Source organism: Cariama cristata, unplaced genomic scaffold (genome assembly GCF_000690535.1).
Source record: "Cariama cristata isolate BGI_N322 unplaced genomic scaffold, ASM69053v1 scaffold35016, whole genome shotgun sequence".
NCBI lineage: Eukaryota > Metazoa > Chordata > Aves > Cariamiformes > Cariamidae > Cariama > Cariama cristata.
Genome location: NW_009623408.1, coordinates 9405 through 15563, shown reverse-complemented (window position 1 = coordinate 15563; position 6159 = coordinate 9405).

The window sequence follows — 6159 nt, the reverse complement described above, 5'->3', positions numbered from 1 at the left end:
GGGGATGATCACTTCCCTGCTCCTGCTGGCCGCACTGTTTCTGATACAGGCCAGGATGCCACTGGCCTTCTTGGCCACCTGGGCGCACTGCTGCCTCATGTTTAGCTGACTATCGACCAGTACCCCTAGGTCTTTTTCTGCCAGGCAGCTTTCCAGCCACTCTTCCCCAAGCCTGTAGCATTGCAGGGGGTTGTTATGACCCAAGTGCAGGACCCGGCACTTGGCCTTGTTGAACTTCATACAGTTGGCCTCAGCTCATCGATCCAGCCTGTCTGGATCCCTCTGTAGAGCCTTCCTACCCTGCAGCAGATCAACACTCCTGCCCAACTTGGTCTCATCTGCAACCTTACTGAGGGTGCACTCAATCCCCTCATCCAGATCACTGATAAAGATATTAAAGAGAACTGGCCCCAATACTGAGCCCTGCGGAACACTGCCTGTGACTGGCCACCAGCTGGATTTAACTCCATTCACCACCACTCTTTGGGCCTGGCCATCCAGACAGTTTTTTATTCAGCGAAGAGTACACCAGTCAGGCATACAGGCATACCCCTTAACATGGTCACACCTTCCAACAGAATACTCGCTTCCTTGATGTAGCCAATACCAGTCTCTCAGACAAAGTAAGCATTGGTGTTTTCTGTTGGCATAGCTAGATCTATTCTAGGACTCTTGCTGGGAAAGTAATCTATGTGAAGTCCACCAAACATTGATATACAGGCAGGTAGAACTTCAGACTTGGCCTTTAAAGATCAGCCAGGTCAAGAGGATGCCAGTTACAAAACCTGTAGTGTCTCTGTATAAGCAATGATAGAAAAGCAGAAATAACAGCACAGACAGACAGAATGTGGGTGAAATCATGGACTAGGGTGTCGTGCAGTTATCCGTCCACGACAAAGGTTATACTTCACATACTTTCTGTGAGATCCATATCTGGTCATTTCCTTGCATTTCTTTTCCATATCCAAGTCACAACAACTGTGTCTGTACACTTTTTTTTTGGTGGTCTGTCGTGTTTCTCACCCTCTCAACACAAATAGCATAATTTAGAAGATATTTAAAGTGAGCAGGCTATCGCTCTGAAGTGATACCACTGGACTCCTACTTCCAGCCTTGCCACTGATCTGCTATGTGGCTTTGATAAAATGCTTCATCACTATCGCATCACATTGCCACTTCTGGTTCTCTTCCCACTTTTTATTATTTTTGACTATAAGAGTGTTAAATGTGGAACAGTGATTGTTTCTCTGTACTACAGTATCCAGTGCATTTCTAGGACTCTCACAGAACACAGTGCAAGTGTGTAAATGTCACAGAGTTGGATATAAACCTATAAACTAACTCAATATTATACCTATGCACTTGCAAATAGCTTCAAGTTTGGTACAAGCTATGAAGCCAGGCCTATTTTTGTAAGCTTTCTTGTTTATCACAGCTGTTAATGGTGAAAGGTCAAATCTGTTATTGCTGCATACACCAGTGTAACTTTCTCTAGCTAAATAAACCTACAGTAGAAAAGTGCTATGGAAATTGGTTGCAAGAACCTGCAGCTCAAAGCATAGAAGACTTCTTGTCAATGGGAAGTTACCACCTGCTTATTTTGCACAGAGGATATCCCTGTGAGGATAAGAGTTATTACCTCCAGATGCTTCCAGCGTACCAATGCTATTAATCAGTGTATGGTAACGTTAAGGGAATACCTGGAAATGTTCTCTCCCAAACTGCATGACACTTTCTTCCCATGAGCTTCACAGTAGAATTTGGAGACAGAAACAGAGGAAATCACCTTGCCTCCTTGAAAGAGGATTATGGGGAGGGGTTGGTAAGCCCCAAACCCTTTGACCACCAACACCTGACAGACTGGAACATAGATGTGTAAATATTCCTGCAGATTTTGAGTGCCTCTGCAAGATCTGATGTGTGGAAGAGATGACTGTTTACACAGTCCTTGCCTTTACTCCTGCTGCTGAACACACCACATACAAAAATGTAACAGCAATCTAGTTCTCCACTGTGTTGAACTGTTAATACAAAAGTTACGTTTTTAACTTCATACTTTATGGTACAGCTAAGAGACACTTCAAAATGATCATAAATTAATCAGTAGGAGAAGGTGCAAGACGAAAGACTGAAGTCACAGACCTCATCTCTATGGCTCCCTTTCTTATTCCTTCTCCTCCCACTTGACAGGTTTCTCAGATCATGTTGAATGGATTCATCCTTAGATAACTTTTCAGTTCATCATACTCTGTCCTATTCTATCATTACATCTCTTTGAACTTGGGTGTCTAAATTTAGGCCACGTGAATCAGTGGCCTGATTAAACCTAGTGCAGTTTTATCCCAAATCTGCAGTACTAGATACTCTGTTCCCAGCAGTGGGTTAATGACTTATTGCTTGGTTAACTATTGCAAATTCATCACAAGTCCCAAAAGAAGTTTAATTGTCAAAAGAAGTTAAATCATCTGAAGTTGCAAAGAAGTTGTATCACAGAGATTCCAGGTCTATTTAAAACACAATGAATTTAATCCATGTTAAATTAGTTTATCACCCTGAGTCTCTAATCTTTATAAGAACTGTTATATTTAATTTTAAATGTAAGCCATAATGCAGATATAAAACTGAAGATGAAATACAAGCAAATTATGACTCAGCCCCTCACAGCTAGATTGCATCAGCCCTCATACTGCAAGAAAACTGTTGAAAAGGACTGTCCTTCATGTACTATCTTACAGGACCCCAGAAGCTTTTGTGGACTTTGTTCATTGATGTTTAGACATTTTCTTATTATTCTACATCTACACAAACATATGTATTTATGGGAAGATAGGACTATTATACGTCAGGCATTCATGCTTGAAGTGCTTCATTGCCCTGAATTATTTGCCTTGTGTCTCCTTCACTCATGCTGCCTCTTGCTGCTTGGAGAGAGAAGAGAACAACTTCCCAACCACCGAGCCTGACCTAATCATTAAGAAACTGGTATCAGACTACCCGTAAGAACAGTGGTAGTTGCAGCTGGAAGTCTCATTGCAACCAGCTATGTATGATGCTATTTGAGTGCCTTTTTTTGCCTCACCTGTTTTCCTCTCCTCTGTTTATCTTTATTCAACTGGAGAAACTAATTAAACGAAGACCGAAATTCAATCAGAGCCCTGTCATTATTCCTTGAGTAAAGAAAATGTTCAAGACAATAAAATTAGTTTGCAACTTAGAACTTTCCTGCATGTTTTAATTTAAAAATACTCAATATTTTTATTGTGTTATGTTTATTGAGTAGTTAAAACTCTGGTTCATGCAAAAAACCATTTCAGATGTGGTATGGAACAACTGAAACAGTATTTCAGCATCTCATAATCTATGTACAGTTAACTCCCTTTTTCCTTGTACAGATCTCACCTACGCCATCTGCTCTCAGCTGTAACGGTAATTTTATAAAAGTTTCTTACATGTTCTGCAGTCTGTACTGTGCAGTAGGCTGGGCAATCAGAATGGATCTGGCTAGTCTTAAAAAAACCCCAAGCATCTGGAACACACCTTGTGCACAAAACTGGTAAATTAGATACCTACAGCGGATATCCATTTTCAGAAAATGTGTTTTCCAAATATATTGCTTAGGTTTTGTAAACACTTAGAAGTTAGTGTACTAACACTCTTAGATAGAATTACAATCAAGAACAAACACACAACCCATCCAGAAATCACCAAAACATTGCGGCAAAAATAGATATATAGCTTTGACATATAAGTGTCTGTATGCCTGGGTCTCCAATTAATATCAATTTATCATTTGAACAGTAGATTCCAAATTAGACATAGTTCATGCAAGTCATGGACAAAGTTGTTAGTGTCTTGAAGAAACTGTTAGATCTTCACATCAGGTAGAAATTATGTGGCAATAAGTTGGAGGCAATAAGGAACTTTAAAAGGGAATAAAACTCTCCCAGTGATAGCTAGAAGTCATTCAGTACTCTAAGAAAAAGCACTGTTTATCACTTAAACCCAGTTTGCTTTGTTGTTTTTTTTTTTCAGTAAAGAAGGCTACTTTAAAAAGACATTGAAGTAAATACGGTTTGTTCCTGTAACATACTTAGAAAAAGTGGACTTCTCTTACACGTAAAACAATGGTAGTGAATGGGTCCTAAAACTATTATAGAAAAGAAAGAGTTCTGATTTAAACCCATTTGAGAGTCACAGATCTAGAAAGCACGTGTTCTTCCTGAAGATCAGTTCATGTGCTTCCATTAGCTGGCCAGAAGGTGGTACATTAAGACTGATATAATTAGAAGTCTTCAAGATTTTTACAATATCTAGACAAGACTATGCTTGTTCAAAGAATTCACAATATATATGTGACATAATACTAGCGTTTTATAATTAAGAATCATTTGAGCTAAGTTGTGAACAGATCTCATGAAAGTGGTAAAGAAAGCATTAAAACCTGTTTGTTTTTCTTTAGAACTTACTTCTATTAAACAAACATAATATACTCTTAAACATCATAGCAACTAAGCATACCTACATGATTCACTACAAAGCAACTCTGTTTCCATGCCTGAAGACATAGCATAGATACGACTGACATTTTTACCACTATGTCATCTAACTTTGTTCTCAGCAAGGTGTGCTCAGTCCAGAGGTTACCATGACTATGACTACACCCTAGCCTTAGTCATTATTACTGCCATTGGAGTACTTACGCTCCCAGTTTGGCTAGGTGAGACAAAGCCTGTGTGTGAGGGGACAGAGCAGAGCTGGGAAACACAAAGCGGACACTGTTTCAGCAGAGAGATCGATAAGGGAATGACAGGTTCTCTGGAGAAGAATGAATCCTTCTGCTTCATCTTTCATCCAAAAAGAGAACAAGGAGCAAACAAGAACAACGGAAGACACGCATAGCATTTTTCAAAAGCAGTTGCTTTGAAAGTACGTTGGTGAAGATAAATGAAGTCAGTTTGCCTCTGAATGTACTTTGGACTTTGCTTCTATTCACAGAGGTCTGCTTCCCTCTCTGATTTATCAGCAGTACATACAGCATATCCTTCAATAGGGGAACTGCCACTGACTGCAGACCATGGAGCTCATGAAGAAATATTCTGAGTGGAGAAGGAAAGAGAAATGCTCCTGCTAGTCCAGGATGTTTCAGGAAGTGAATGATATTTGGCAAGCAGAATAAATCTGTAGCCAATCCTACAAATGCAAAGACAATCCCACTCCATCTTGGAGAAGCTGATACTAGCATCCATTGAACAAGCTCTCTGGCAAACAGCAGTTACATAAACCTCTCATACACAGACAATACGCTACTTCATTATGCCATAATTTTACAAGCAATATATGATGGACTGGTAAGAAAATACAGAGGTCTGCAGACCTCTTCATTTTAGTCTTCAGTGCTTGAGACAGATAGTACCATGTGGAATAAGCCTGACATTTGCAGTGCCAGACTGCAGGTAGAAATGTGCCACCTAATGGATCCTCTCAGAATTTGGGGTCGGATTAAGCAGCATAACCTTTGACTGCAAAGCAACACACTATGGTCTCATGCATCAAGTTACAGATCCAAAAGGCAGCTGCAGTACTGCATAAGCATGGGGTTCTGGCTCTCTTGAATCAATACAAGAAATGTTCCCACAGCCATATGAAAACTGAAGTCAGGAGACCATCATGTGCATTAGATGCCTGAAACACTCTGCGTTTGCTATTGCCAGTCCATCAGGTCAGAAACAGTACTGGTAGTGACCATAAATGCTAACACCAGCTGATGAGAACTTGCTAGTCAGTGCAAAATAACTGGCTGATCTCTAATTCCTAGGTGGGCAGGCCCTGCATGACTGAAGCCAGTATCATCCCAACTATCTGCTCCGTCTTGTGCTGATTTTGTAGCAAAAAAAGACAAGTCAGTACACAGGGATGTTGAATAAGCCTGTACTGGTGTTCAATTCACTGCTTACAAAAATAAACACTGATGTCCACCTCTGCACATCATTTAGAAAGAGGCAGGACAAGGTGTATCAGGGAAAGAAGGAATGTGTTTTGCTTGATGACTGACATAAAAAGGTACAAAATTAAAATTTATATTTATATTGATAGACAAAGATTTAAACCTCTATACTGCAGAGAAGAAAGTGATGGGGGAAGGAGGAGAAAAAAAAGACA